The sequence below is a fragment of the Melanotaenia boesemani genome, chromosome 9 (genome assembly GCF_017639745.1).
Source record: "Melanotaenia boesemani isolate fMelBoe1 chromosome 9, fMelBoe1.pri, whole genome shotgun sequence".
Lineage (NCBI taxonomy): Eukaryota > Metazoa > Chordata > Actinopteri > Atheriniformes > Melanotaeniidae > Melanotaenia > Melanotaenia boesemani.
This window is the reverse complement of record NC_055690.1, coordinates 10675181-10691034: the sequence shown is the minus strand read 5'-3', so window position 1 is coordinate 10691034 and position 15854 is coordinate 10675181. Positions and strand designations below refer to the sequence as shown.

The window sequence follows — 15854 nt, the reverse complement described above, 5'->3', positions numbered from 1 at the left end:
AAGACCTGGCAAATGTGGGATGATTTTTAGTCATACCCTAAAATCTTAGAACTGAAAGAGGGCAGTTTATCTTTTCCTTGTGACCATAAGACCTATTTTGGTTAATGACAAAAGACAGGGTTGTTTTGTTGATTACTGGATATTTTTGAAAGTCCACAATGATTGTTTTTGTTTGTTATGTAACTCATTTCACATTTCTACCTGTCATTTCCTGACAATTTTAAGCTAACTTCTTTATTAAACCTATAGATTTAAGGTTTAGGGACTCTTTGAGCATCTTCTTCTCTGTAATTGTGCAAGTAGTGTGTGTCTGTCTCCAAGCACAAAAAGAAGTTTATTCAGCTTTTCACTGGTGCACAGTCTGCCATTTTGAGAGACTTAAGCACCACTTGCTTTTGGCCCTGAGACTTCGTTCTGATTTAGAGTTCTTTGGTTCAGACTGTGAGACAACAAAGCTCAGATTTCCTGCTGATGAAGCACTGAAGGATAAACCCTCCACCCTCATCATCAATCATCAGTTCTGCTCCACCAAGCTGCAGCAGGAGCATCAATAAAGGGATTTCTGATTTAAATTATTTGTAATTTTCCTGTGTTGAACTTCCACTTCATTCTAAATATTGTTTTTCTTTGCTGATATCCATTTTTTTCTTCACTTATTTCCATCTTCCCTCGACTTCTCTGTCCTCCCTGTTCTATGTTTTCTAGACCGATTTGCAGCCAGCCATCTTCTGCCTACCCATAGCTCACTCAAGCTGGCAGAAAGACAGAAAAAAAAAAACTCCAAACACACACAGGGATGAAATGAAACTTTAAGGCATACTGAAACTGATTTCATTTAGATGCTGCATCATGCAGAGCTTGAGGATGTTTGCTCATCTATATGAGGTGCCTGTTGAAATAAAGAAGTAAGACATAAAATTATCTGATTGTGTTGCAACAGTACAGCTTTCTGTGCATGTTGCTGGAGACCAGTGAGTTTGTTGTTTGTGGGATTTGTTTGTTAACCCTAACCCTGTATTTATAAGTCTTAAGTGTAACCATTAGCAGGTGGGAGCAAAGTGAAAAGTAAACAGATTGAGAAAAAACTTGTAAACCAGCAACATCCTTCCTTAAATTAGCACCATGTAACTTTCTGACCTTAAGAATATGTATTTCTGACTCTTTTTGATGACCAACAACATTTATTATATACAATCCTGGAGCTGTTGTTGCCCAGCAACGCCCCAAGTCTGAGAAAGTGTACTTCACAACTTTTTCTTCTGGGACACTTTACATCACTTTACAGCTGGTTCTGCTTTATGCACTAAGTCACATTTCCTAGCAACTGGATATCAACCCACTGGCCACATGTGGCTGATTTATCAAAGAAAAGCAAAAGGATGTTTTCAGAGAAAGAAAGAAAGAAAGAAAGAAAGAAAGAAAGAAAGAAAGAAAGAAAGAAAGAAAGAAAGAAAGAAAGAAAGAAAGAAAGAAAGAAAGAAAGAAAGAAAGAAAGAAAGAAAGAAAGGGACAAATCAGTCCAACATGGTTAATATTGGACTGACTTCTTCTGACTGGAAGGTGCTCAGAGTAGAGGCAGGATACAAGATGGATGCTGAATTAACCTGTTAGGGGGCGCCTCACTGACAAACCTTCTGTAAAGGTTGATGACATCCACGTCCCCAACCTTCCTAATAAGGAAACACATTGCAAATGTCAACATGTGGAAGTGTCATCATTACCATGGCAGGAAATGCATCGCAGCAGAGAGCAATGAAGGCAAAAAGTACTGGACTACATGGTGATCTGATCACCAACTCCAGACCTTTTGGGCCAGTATCCTGCAAATTGTAGGTGTTTCCCTGCTGCAACATACCTGACTGATATCAATGGGTCATTAAGAGATTTGTGCACAACTTGACTACAAGTTGTTGTAAAACCATTTAATTTGAATCAGGTGTGTTCTAACAGGGAAACTTCTAAACTTGTGGGACACTGGCTCCAGAGGTCTGGAGTTGGCGATCCCTGTCCTGGACATATGAAAACTCTTGCTGCTAATTAGCCAAAACCACTTCCTTCTCAAAACTGACCCACCAAGTCCAAGTCCAACCAGGTCTGGTAATTTAGGTGATGTCTGATGCCTCTTTTCCTCAAAGATGCACTACTTAACTTTTGCCATTTCCTCAGTGAGGTACTCCCTATTGACGGCTAATGCAGCATCCATCTTGCATCCTACCTGTACTGTGAGATCGCTTCAGACAGTAAAACAAAAGTCCTATGTTGACTCTTGTCTAATCTCTTACTCTGTGTCTGGCTCTCTCCTTTACCTCTCTTCCTCTGATAACATCTTCTAATGTTTCTTTGCTGAATCAGCCACGTTGCATGGTCAAAACAGTCGATTTGAACATACTTGCTAAAGTGAGATGCGTGTGCACAGTGAAACTCAGCTGCAGTGTTAAGCTGCATCCAGAATGAAAAAGTTGCATAGTGCAGTTTCTCAGCCATGGGATGCTACTGGGCAGCAATGGCTTCAGAAATGTACATTATAGATGTCACTGTGCAACCAAAAGAGTCGATAATGCAGAATTTTAAGGTTGAAAAGTTACAGAGTGGGTCTTTAATATAGTCAACAAACAACTGTAAACATGTAAAAAGTACCACCTTTGGCTAGGTTTGCCGTTGCCATGTAAACAAGAGGGAGAACAGTGCATACTTGTGATGTTAAACCAATAGACTGAAGCGCACAACTAAACATTGCAGGCCACAAACCCTGGTTGTCCAGTCCACACATAAACATGACAGTCAGAGTCCGTGATGTTCATCTTGGAGGGTGTTTATCAAAATGTTCAGTTCCACCACCCAAAAACTGTTTGCTTGTGGGTGACAGGTGCAAATGCAAATAAAAATCAGTGATCATTAAAATACCCCTGTCCATGTTTACAGAGCCTAAATTTGTTTGTCCCTTTCACTGCACCATACGGAAACATCTTACAAATGTGTTATTCCTCATGATGCAGAGACTTGAACTTAAATACTGATTTAAGCATCTAAATAATTTTTAAATGATATGATTTATATTTAAAGTGCATTCTGTACACTTTCTTTGTAGGAGAACTAAGTGTTTATAAATGTTTTTTGTAAGAAAACCTTAATGAGATAGATATGAATACAAAAGAAGCAGGTGTAAAGGGAAAGCATCAAAGTGTTGTTTGTGTGTAAATTTATAACACATGCCAGCATGTGATGCTCTTCTTTAATAACTATCTGAGGCATAAATGGCTGAAACATCATCTGAAATGCACCACAGTGTCTTATTACCATAGAAATCAGAAGGGATTTCATTGCCAACATATAATTTATTAAACTGCACAAACATCAGACGCACTCCTTATCCTGCATCCAACGCTTGAATAAATGAACACTGATTAACCATGACTTCTCCCGGTGTCTGTGCTCGCTCTCCTCCTCTGTCTTAAAATAATTTAAGCGTAAACATGTTATTTATGAAATGAGAAATCTTTTGCTGCTTCTCATTTACATATTTCTCACAATAGGCCTCACATACTGAGGCCCATACACATTATTTTCATGCAGGCAAAACCATTCGCAATCAGTTTGTGGGGTATGTTGGGCATAATTTAATTTACTCTGATGTGTGTGTGTGTGTGTGTGTGTGTGTGTGTGTGTATGCAGGTTTTCATGTGCATATGATCTTGATGTGGGAAGTAGATTCTCTTTTGAGATAGACTACTTTACCCAGAAGCCTAAGGTCAGTGAGTCTTCAGTTTATATGTGTGTGTGTGATTTATAGTGTATCGCTGGGTGAATCTGAATTTTTGTTTTGTATGTAAGGCTAGTTTCTAAAAGCTGCAAGGCTCAGTTATGTTTTTTTTCTCCTCTCACTGTTAATTAGTGTGGGAGAAGAGATGGGGATGTGTGTGTTTTCCTTACATTCAGCCAGTAGATTGAGGTCACATCATTAAGGTCACATGTCACTGATTCATCTGACCAATATGTTGGCCATTTCACTCACTGTCACCATGAGTTTTATCATTTATTTAATAAATCCAATGTATAAATGGTTGTAAAAATGCTGGTGGATGAGAATGAAAGTGACATTATAAATAGAGTTACCATCAGCAAAATACCCAATAACACAACAGAGAAACTATCAATTCCCCAACTGTACTGCAAAGCTTCAGTTTCTTTCTTTTAGTTTGTCACATGTCTGTTAATCTAAATGAAGCTCATATTGTATGTTTAAGTTAAAATCCTCTGACATATAAATAAACACTAACAGTGGGACTTGGCAATTAGCTAAACATATCATCCATTGTATTAATCTTAGTATTCATATAAACTTAAACCCTGAGATGTGAAAATTGATCATTTTCAATGCTGTAAACTGCATATTAAGAAGCTGAAGCTGTTATTATCTCATTTGTGTGTTTTATGTAAAGGGTTCAGCTGTGCATACAGAAATACATTTAAAAGGTAAACAAGGATGTAAAGCTGTAAAAATAAGTCATTCACAGGCTATAAAATCAACCTGTAAACCCACTTGTACACATAATAAAAGGAATAACTGAGAAGAGAGAAGTGAGCACAGAAGGTCAGGAGAAGAGGAGGAGGATGAAGAGCTGTGTTTGACATAGACTCCATTTAGACTGAGGGAGGATTTAGTGTGTTTATGGACTAAAACTGATTGACTGTGTTCCTGGCTGCTTGGTCAGCAGGCAAAGTAAAGCCTGGAATGTCGCACACTGTTAAGTAATTGGTCCTGCCTGCATGGTACCCTGATGGATGCCTCTTCCTGCAATGCCCCTCTGCACCCCTCTCTTCATTTATTAGGTTACTTGAGATTATACTGAACTGTAGAACCTGCTAATATTTAGATTTGGATATTTTAGTGTAAAGTATTAAAATATATAATAAGATAAATAGATGCAGTGGAACATCCTGTTAATCTTTTCGTTTTTTTACTTTTAAATCTTTTTTAGTTTCTTTCCTCTCTTTCTTGCTCTCCTTCCTCATCTCTCAACTTATTTTTTACTCTGCCTCTCCTGTCTCTTCCACATTTTCTCCTCTTTTGATCTTTAATTTCCAAAATTAACCTGTCCATCTCTTTGCTCTCTTCTCTTCTGCCTCCTTCTTTCACTGTTTCTTTCCAAATCACGTTTTGCGTCCCTTAATTCTTAACTTACAGCACCGTTAATTTCGTTTATTCTTTCTACTCCATCTTCCCTTTTTTCGTTTCATCTCCACTCTCCAAGCCCCCTTTTTATTTATTTATTTATTTTTTACTTGTGTCCTTCATCTCCCCTCTCCTCCTCGCCCAGACACACATTCCCTCTCCACATCCATCCGCGCCCCCGTGGCAGCCCGTGCTCCTTGGCACCCCGCCCGCCTGCGTATCTGTGCATGTGTTTGTGTGCGTTGAGTGTCTGTATGGACTGCAGGGAGGGGTGTGTGTGTGTGTTTGTGCAGTTTGCTGAGTGTGTCGGGGTTGGGAGACAGTGAGAGTCGAGCAGCGCAGTGGCGGACAGTTTCCGCTTCCCCTCTTTCATTCTCACATCAGATACTATGCTGACTGCTTCCAGTCTGGGCTGGCAATAGAACAGAAGGTAAGACGCATTTTACAGTTTTGCTCTGTCTGTCTGCGGGTTTGTTGTGCGCTGAAGCTCACGTGCGCTTGGCTCCATGCGGACATCACTGGCTGCTGATTGTGGCCGTGTGCGACCATGTGGAGCAGCCGTGTGTGGACTGACAGAGCAGAAGGGGGCTTTAAAGCCTGGAAATATGTGCGTCTCTGAACGTGCCAAAGGAGTATCTGCTCTGACGGACAGCTGCGCGCATTTTAGGAAGGATTTGGGTATATTTACAAGCATGCGTGCAACATGATTAGGATCATCTTTCCTCGTGCATCCCGAAGCATCTCTGTGTCCTGTTTATCACCAAGTTTAGAAAGCGTGTGTAAAATGCTGAGGATGTTGTGTTTTTTTTTCTTTTGTGACATGCGTGTTAAGCTAAGCCTCCAGCCCGACGCTTTCATCCTGAGTGCCTCCGAGTTTAATGAGCGTTATGCCCTTCGTGGCCCCCAAGGGAGCCCGCTCATGGAGAACGTATATGCGCTGGAGTGTGTATTGTGCTCTAGCGCAGCCATCAACACCCTACTTTAACATTTATGCAGGAGCTGCCTTTATGAAAAGTTTATTTCACATGTCATCAGCTCAGATTTTTCTGATTCACATGCGACACAAACACAAATATAGGCTCATCTTGGTGCTGGTGACAGAGATTGTGGTAAATCTCTGATGGTACTACGCCTCTTAAATGCGAAGATCAGTAAGAGTGGACAGAGGAAAAACACTTCTGGTTGAGCTTTCAGAATGAAACTGCTGCTGAGCGGGTAGTGAAAATGTTTGCGTGTCTTGTTACTGAATAAATTTGAGCACATACATTAAGGGTCCCAGATTCTGCTGATTCTCATTCATTCAGATCCCTGTTTACAACTAAAACATGCAGCATCAGCTCCAGTCAGAACTCAGTTTAGATTATTTTGTCCTGCTTCATTTGTCCTCATTTTACATAGTTTAAACGTTTTTGTTTGAAAATAGCATAATTTTCTTCTGTCTTTGTCTGTCTTGACGCAGCAGAGTGATCTGTCCGAGCTGGGCTTCTCTCCTGAGCATCAAGCTCATCACTCGACTGCCGCTTCAGCTGTGAAGCTTCTCTATTGTCCACCAGACTCTGTTACATTGCGCGTTTTCAGCACTATTATAGACCGTGCAGCAGGTTTTTAACCAACAATGTCTTATAATAGTACCCAAGCACGAGTATCAAGCATATAAATGTATCTTACTCGGCAATACAATAATGAGAAGGGGTTTCTAAAATAATAGGTCACAACAGCATGTGGACTTGTGATGTATAAAGTGACGCAATTAGCTCTGCAGGCCTAGTGCAGATTTGCAGAATGAAGAGAAAAATCTCTATATGTTATGCATTCAGCTGGAGGTGTGACTGTTTTAATGAGGGTGCAGCTAGACTGCAGCATGCAGGCTGTCTGTGCAGAGCAGAAACGGGATCCTCCTCAGAAGCTGCAGCGGGGCTTCCCTGGGCTTTTCCTCTTTCTTTCCCTCTGCATTTTCTCCGGGGCTTCCCTTGTTTTCTCTGCACCAGGCTTCAGCCGATCCCCTCCTCTATCCATCTCTTTGCTCATAAGCCGACCCCCCACCAACCCTTCCCATCACTGAGGGAAAGAAGCTGTGGCAGCAGATTAAGAAACCACACAACTCTTGTGTGTCTAGGAGCCTTATTAGTACTAAATGTTATGCTAATGTCAGGGCTTACAGTAAAATACAGTGGTTGATGTTCCAAGGAAATGTTTTAGAAGAATGAATCATGTTTCATGGTCTAACTTAGCTAAGATCAGATTTCTGTCTTCCTGTCTTTTGCAGATTGATGTCTGCTTCTATATCCCTTTGCACAGCACAGACATATTTAACATCTTCTGAGCCATATCCAGTTGTGGGTTTACTTTATATGTTGTCTGATGGATTATTTATCACAACCCCTCCCTTTTCCTCCACTCTATTATCTCTCCACTCTTTCTTTCTTTCTCTTTCGCCTCCTCCCTCATCCTCCTCTCCGTCAAGCTCCCTTGGTATCTCCTCCTATCTCCTCATCTTCTTCATCTTTTCCCTCTCTGTACTGTATCACATTTCTCAACCATTGAGCTTTCAGCATCATCTCTCATCTGCAGCCGCTTACAAACAGAGGCATACAGTATATCCCCATTTTCTGCTTCTTTTAACCTTTATTTACCCTAAGGATGTGATGCAGCTCTTTCATTACCGCCTTTCTTGCACTCATACATTTACAAATCACACTTGGGAAAAGCTTGGGCAAAACCACAGCCCTTCTTGTCGGCTGCTGAGCAACTATGACAAAGCACAGGGCTTTTACACAACATTATTCTTCCTAATTCAGCTGTTAGTGGTAATAGCATCATGCCTCTTATTTGAGCTGTATGATGTAGTAGAAAGCCACATCATTAAACCTCTCCCAGTTGTAGCTCACATATGATTAAAAGATGCATTTGTGTTTTTGTAATGAGCTGAAGAAGACATTTATCAACACTTGATGATTTATAGGGAAAAAAATGAAAGAAGCTTTAAATTAATCTACACTGAAAAAAAAAACATATAGGTCACAAAAATGTGATAATTTTCATTGTGATGCTGTTTCTCAATGTTTAGAGGCCTCCATGGAAAAGGTCAGTCATCTGAATACTCGCTGAATGAAGCATCTGTCCATCCTGGGCAAACTTTACTAATCAGTGATTACAAACACAGGTGTCTGTAATAACAGGACGGTGATTGAACCTTTGTATCCTGCTTTAGAGGATGGCAAGATGGATTCTCATCTGATTATGATTTCACTAATTTTGAGAATCCAGTTGCCCTGAAAGAAACATTTTATTCCCAACAGACATTTGAGAACCCTTCTCTGCCTGTACACAGAGAACTGCTGCATATTGTCAGTTATCCTTCTTTAGTGGTAACTGACTAACTGGGGAGACCCCATGCATTCTAAAACTGATGCATGTTAAAGGTATATTTAATCATTTATTTTTTTAAATGTGAAGCACTAGACAAGCAATCCTCTTGGTTTGAAAAATCATATATTACTAACTGTTCTTCTGACTCGTTTTGGTGGCACACTGACATTCTTTAGCCATTGTTGCCCTGCAGTTTCCGGAGACTGAAACCACACTTCACAACTTTTTTCCACCCATCACGTGGCAGTTGCATTTTGCTTTGAGGCACCGGCCACACACCAGCAGCTGGATGGCTCTATGGCTGATTCAGCCAAGAAACGAAAAAAAAGAAAAGAGGACGTTTTCAGAGGAAGCAAGGAAAAGAAAGAGAGAAAGGGACAGAGCGTGAGATAAGTCTAGAGTCAACAACAGACTGACTTTTACTGGCGAGAGCTCAGAGAAGAAACAGGATGCTAGATGACTAAATTAACCTTTGTTAGGGGACGCCAGAGTTCAGTAGTACGGCTTTGAAGATGTTTCAGATGGAACTTCTTCATTGTATTTCTTCGTGTATTTTCTGCTCTTAATACTGATGATAAAACACTTATATTTTAGAATTTTGTGGTATTAAATGTAAGAATTGAATGTATTTAAAATTAAAGTTTTTTATTTGATTCACTATTAAAAGACAAGACATTTGAAAGAACTGCAGGCTGATGCAGATTTGAATTCCTCGTTGCTTTCTGCTGTTTTTAGTAGCCAAAAGAATAATCAGATTTTTTCCAATGCAGCTTGAAAATACTTTCTACTTCTTTTCCCCCAGATGCTTGGAGGAGACAGGTAAGATAGGTAGTATTCAGCTGGCTTCTATTTTTAGTTCACACTTAAACGTGGATCAACCCCAACAACTTACTGTTGTTCAGCATATCCTGGTAACTAAATGTAAACATCAAACCACAAATTTCCTGATGGAAACAAACACTATCTGTAGCTTTTTTAAAGCAGAGATTTCCAGAGGGATTTGTGAGCCCTAAAAACAAAAGGGAAAAATAACATTTACCTCCCATCAAAGTCTGTTTTCTTTAGTGTCCGATCAATCTCCTATCTAACCCTTTAGTCCTCACTTTTCCCTTCCCTGTCTGATTGCTCTCAGGGGACACATACAGGACAGTTTCCTGCTTCAGTCACTCACTCAGAGTCTCTTCTTACAGTTTTTAATTACATAAATGATTAGGTTTATTGCCTGTCTGAGTGGAGAGGGGACACAGGATCATTAACAGAGTCAGGGGGATTCACTGTTGCCAGGCAAACAGACACAGTTAATGCACTGTGAGGATGCAGCTTTCTTACCAACATTGTAAGTCTGAAAAGCTAAGAGTGCTGTTCTTGGGTGATTGCAACAAATTGATCTTTTTCAGTTCAAACCTACTATTCTTTATTGTGGATGGTGAAAAATGAAAAAAGAGAAAACAACCTGTGAGAATAAGTCAGGAAAGAAGGGTAAACAGACACAGACTGAGCCTCTGCAGCACCGAGGTCCAATAAGAGCTGAGCGAAAACAGGTGAAAAGCAAATTCTACAGATCAGATAAACAAAGACTTTGTGAGAAGAGAAATAAGGATTACAGGAAGAAATGGCAATGTAAACACATGAAAGACGGACATACAAACACATCAGGTTTCTGAGCTTTTCCCAACTCATCTCATGTGCTGAGATCCTTTGGAACTAAATTTTCATTTTTTTAAAGAGACTGAACTTGAGCTGCAGCTCATGTTTTCCTTCCTGTGTATGGATGCCATGAATCTTAAACAATCTGTAGAACCTGTGAGAGTAAAAATAATCATCAATTGTTCAGTAAATGTTCTTCATCTACCATTTGAAGTTTCTGAAATTCTGTCAGGTCATTTTTGTGAGATTTTTTGGTATTAAATCTAAAGAAAATATGATGTTACCATTTATATCCAGGAAGTAACATGTCTAAATATAATTTCTTATTACTTAAGCTAAAAACTTTCTTGTTGTTCAAAGTAGAGTTTTTATCCTGAGTTCCTTGAGGGATGTTTTATTTTGGGCTTTAAAATCAGTCAGTCTTGTCTCTTTTGAGCTGTGCCCACTCTGACAGCCCAGAGTGCAGCACCCAGTGTCCAGTACATGCACCTGGATGTTGTGTGCACATCAGTTTTGCGTAATAAAATCCACTACTGCAGCAGATTCATGCTGATTGAAGACTTTCACTTTCACCTTCTCTGCAGTTAAAAGATGTTTCATATCTCCTGTTGTGGAAAGTGCAATCTGCTTTGCAACCATCTACTGGGACAGCATCAGAGCAGGAGACTTAAATCGGCCTCATGTAGCTTCAAGATTATAAAAATATGTGTTTTTGACTCATTTTGATGGCAAAGTGACATTCATTATGTACATTCCTGGAGTCACTATTGCCCTCCAGCATCCCAAGGACGAGAAACCACACCTCAGCTTTTTATTATTTTCCCCAGCCATTAATGTCACGTAACGGCTGAATTTTCCTTTACACACCATGTCACATGCTAAAAGGATATGGGGAATAAGCACAAAGCAGGGTGCTATTTATATGCATGACCATGATATTACTGTATGTGAGGAACTCCTTTTGGACGGCCTCACATTAAGTTGGAACCACAGAGTGGATACTCTTGTGCTGAGCTGTATTTTCAGACACTGCAATGCATTATGTATTAGACTGCTGCCACATGGTACTGCAGCATGAATAGGAATACACTCGCCTGCTAATGTGTCTCACTCTTACAAAAGTAACATAACAAGTAAAAATGACTCCCAATTTGACTGATTTAGACCTTGTAGCCATGGCGATGCTTTGTCTTTTATTATTCTTGGGATTCATAGCATTTGTTTTTCTTCTGTGTTAGTCCTGTGGTGTGTCATGTGTACAGTAATATGCTTCACAGTGTACAGCAAAACAGAAATTACCATGTGTAACTGCAGCTGTGGCCACAGTGGCTGCACTACTGTCTGAACATTATGAGCGACAAATAAAATATATACAGTATCTGCAGAGTAAGCACGACCCTGAACTGCTGAAACTCTGCACAGTGCATCTTTACAGAGTTGGTATCTGTATTTGTAATTAAAAATAAAAAGCTAATAAAATGCACAGATGCTATTTAATGGCAATATCCTGACAAATCAAACACACTTCCTTTTGCAGAATCAGAATAAAAGCAACTTCATGTGTCTACAACTCTGCCCCTGCAACACAGCCTGGAGGGACGTCGATGAGTTGGAGTCCAGCAGGATGACAGACGGGGACATGCAGATGACCTCTGCATCATTTATGAGCTGACAAAACTCAGAGTGCATGTGTGTGTGTGTGTTTGTGTGCTGCTGCAGTGAAGCAACTTCTCAGTTGTCTGATGTGACATCACAGTCTCTCTTACTCTCATCATCTCATGCATTTGTGACAGATGACCTCACATCCCAGGAAGAAAATGTGTTTTGTGTGTTTACAGTGGTGCATCTGTGTTGAAGGTTAGGGTTAGTTTTACTTTCTGTGCCACAACATTACACAAGTAACTGTGAAAAATTCCCGCCTTTGTTTGAGGCCCCTCACTCTCCTGGCATCTGAATAATGTCTCTCCAGCTCTTTCAAGTTCCCTCCTTTCCATTTCTAAACCTTACCCTGAACCTTGCAGCCATCTGTGTCTCTGCTTTGATTTACACTGAATTAGCATATTATTCTCACTTTATCATTTATGTGGGTCAGCCCATACTGATTCATCCACTCAGGTCATGTCCTAGACTTTTGTTAAAACTTTCACATGGAAACTTTGAAAAATCCTGAATCTATTACAAATAGTTTTATTTAGGGAATTTTTGGACTTGAGCTGCAAGAATGAGTCTTTCTAGTCTTTTAGTCACTTGAACAGTGACATGCGGTTAGCGGAGACAGAGCTCACCTCCAATCATTTTTAACATTCTCTTAAGTAAAATTCGTGCATTACCTGATAAAACGGGGCAGAAATCCAAGATGCGGCGAGCATCCCCTCACCTCTAAATACTGATCCCAGACACACTGCATGGCGCGTGCCTCTTTCTGTTTCTCAGCATGTCGCCAGTATAAAGTTTACAGAAAGATTTACTGTACACCGTGACTTTCTATGTCTGTGTTATGTGTCTAATGTAAGTCTGTGACAATTATTCTCACTGATTGGAAATTAAAACTGTGTAGAAAAGTAATAAAGTCAGGCAGACAGTACTCTGCTGCACCTTGAGGGGACTCATGTGAGCTGGTGGGTGCTTGTTGCTGCCGCACTAAAGTGTTAGCTAAAGTCAGCAGGTCATGTGGTGCAGCGCTTTGTTTATTTTATGCTTTGCTTTGTCTAACTCCTCAGATGGAGGACTAAAAACTAAATGAAAAGATTGAAAATAAACATACAGGTGGAATAAAACAGATCAATAAAGACTTTCTTCTTTGGCCGTCATGTCTTTAGAGAGATCTTTGTGGAGCAGGATAGGTGCATGGACTTATACAATAAAGGTAAGACCACAAATAGAGGTTTTCTTAAAAAATAGATAAAGTGAGTGCTTTTAAAATATAAATAAATAAATAAATAAAATAAAATGACCTTTAGTGAATTATTCTACATTTTCTTGTTATCCTCTTAATGAGCAGCCTGTAAAATCAAATCACCAGAATTTCAAGTTTTAAAAACAACTAAGAATTTAACTGAGGATCAAAACTGAGTTTGTGTTCACATCTCTAAACTTTAATTTGTTTAGAATGAATGTGAATTGTTTAGAACACATGAAGGGAGCAAATTTGCTCTATTCATCGTCTGTTGCTGCTATAAAAGTTGTTTCTAGGCCAGATATGTTCCTGTGTGTGTGAGTGAGAGACGAATGTTGATGAAACATTACCAGTGGGGCTGCCAGTTGAATAAATATTGATGCATGTCACCGCATTTAAACATATTTAAAAAATAGAAAACTCCAGTTTAGAAGTTATAGTTGTTAGTGTTGACTTGTTTTTGCAAGTTTTGTAGCCTGTAACACCATATTTCATGTATGAAAACTAGTACAAGTGTAAATCAAATAATTGTTTGAGGATGATTTTCACCTACTGGTAAAATCAGCTGGGGCTTGAGCCGGGTACTTCTGAGTGGAGTTTGCATGCGTGGGTTTCTCCCACCGTCTTACGATGTGCATGTTAGGTTAATTGATCTTTTCCCACTCTGGACTCTTCCACCTGTCAGAGCTGTTTGTTATCATAGCTGTGATCAGACGTGTCAGTGCCATGTGAACAAAGCTTTGTGTGGGCAGGTGTGGGTTGGATAAGCTCTGAGTGGGCTGGAGATTTGAAGAGCAGTGATTTTTAGGGCTCTCAGTTCTTCTGTGTTAATTTATTGGTTCACCAGAGATGAAAGGTGCCCATTTGATGGCCTTATCTTTCTTAATTCTACATGTTCTTCTTTGTCTTACTTTTGAGCAAGAGGGTTAAAGTCTCAAATCCTCTCCAATCTCTTTAATATCCATGGGTGTTTGATTTAATGTTTGAATACAAAAACCTAAAATTCAGCAAAATAAAAAGTGCACCACTGTGCTGTTGATCTGTAACCTGTATTAAAAACAAATGTGTTACTGTGGCAAAATAGTATGAGTTGGATATGGAAAATAACCTGATCTTACTATTAAATGTTATTTTAAAAGTTACTTTATTTGTGCAGACAGACGTTGGGCTTTTAAAGTTTCACAGTCATGTATTTCAATCGGTGATGTCAGGAGATCAAAAACAAATTCCCAATTTATCAAATGATAATAGCAAATATATTATGTTATTCAAAAATATTTGCAAAGGAAAGATGTAAATAAACTGATTATAAATGTATTTTCACTAGACCAGTCAAGCCCTTCCCATAAAATAACCAAACTACAGCTACCTCTGCCAATGGTGCTGAAATACATGCAAACACAATCACATCATCAAATAATATTAAAGAAAAAATTCCGAGATGTGGGAAACTATGACCATTGAAATAAAGATTTAAATACAGAATAAATATGTAAAAATCCAGTTTAAAAAGATCATTTTGCACGGTTCATATTGCAGACTTTAGAGGTGGCGGCAACATGTTCATGTGTTTTAGCCATTATGTGTGTTGACTGAGTGAGTGCATGGTCTTAAAAAAGATACTTAAAACTGTTAAATGTTGAATCTAAATGTAATATGTTAAGTTTAAACATTAATTTTAATTGTTATTTATTTTCTCTTAAATTGAAATCTGTTTAATTAATTTTCATCTTAAATGTTGGAGAAATGTACTATAATATGAGAAAAGTGAGTAAATAATGAAAATGTAACAGCTACAACTTTAAGACAAAATTTCTGAACTTGGCTGTGAGCAAAAATGTCCACGACGTCCTTCTGCATGTAACTTTCTCTGCAGGAGATCATTATACGTGTAAGTACAGAAGAATTTGCTGCACAGACATTTTAAGGATTTTGTAATAGCAGAGCGACAGTCCGGAAACGCTTTGAAAGACTGTGTAGGTGACTTCATTTTACCGTATTTAGATCAAACTTTAAATGTTAAGTCATTTTCTAAACAAATTTAATTTGCAGAATGTACCAGCAAGTTTTACTCAACAGTTTTCATGACTAATGTCTGACCATCATTCAGAGAGGAGGGTTGTTATTCGTCTTTTTCCATCAGATTCTAACAAGCACTTTGCAGTAACATGGGCTAAATGGTACATGCTTCACAGCTTGTCTAAGTTACTCCAAATATTGTACAACTTTGATTTTTACTCAAAAATTTAACATATTGAGAGAACTTGTTCACTTCAAAGTTTCAGAGCCTGAACTCACGTTGTCTCTGAATTACCGCAACCCATCTGGTTCTCTTTTCTTACATTTTAAAAGTCTGTACAAAGACAACAATGTATTCAGTGTTGAACACACAACCACTCTTCTCCATTTTAGATGTGATGTCTGCTTTTTTTATTATGTCAGCAGTCTGATGATATACAGAGAACATCAGCAGACAGGAAATACACCTTAAGAGTGAATATGTCCTTAAAGCAGGCACATATCTCTTTTAAATCAAAACCACAACGTGTTTAATTTCTCCGTTTAAATACTGAGACAAGATATTTAAAGACAGTCATCACTTAAAGTCCTCTGATCCAGAAAGCTCCCACTCATCTTCCTCGCTGTGTGACTGACAGATTCGGTAGCTGCCTAGTCATTCCTCACTCCTCCTCCTCTTCCTCCTCTGTCCTTCATCTCTTGTCTTCCTGCCTTCACACATGATCCACCCTCAAGCTGCTCTGTTCCCAC

The 15854-nt window shown here is 39.1% G+C and overlaps 1 protein-coding gene across 1 annotated transcript in view; it reads left to right on the top strand.

The window, feature by feature from the left end:
* The first annotated feature begins 5465 nt into the window (after positions 1-5465).
* The window catches only part of slc8a2b (solute carrier family 8 member 2b), a 165350-nt gene continuing 154961 nt past the window's right edge, over positions 5466-15854 (top strand). Inside the window, exon 1 of the mRNA XM_041995158.1 lies at positions 5466-5603. The gene's annotated coding sequence lies outside the window, so the exon portion shown is untranslated. The remainder of the gene's footprint in view (positions 5604-15854) is intronic.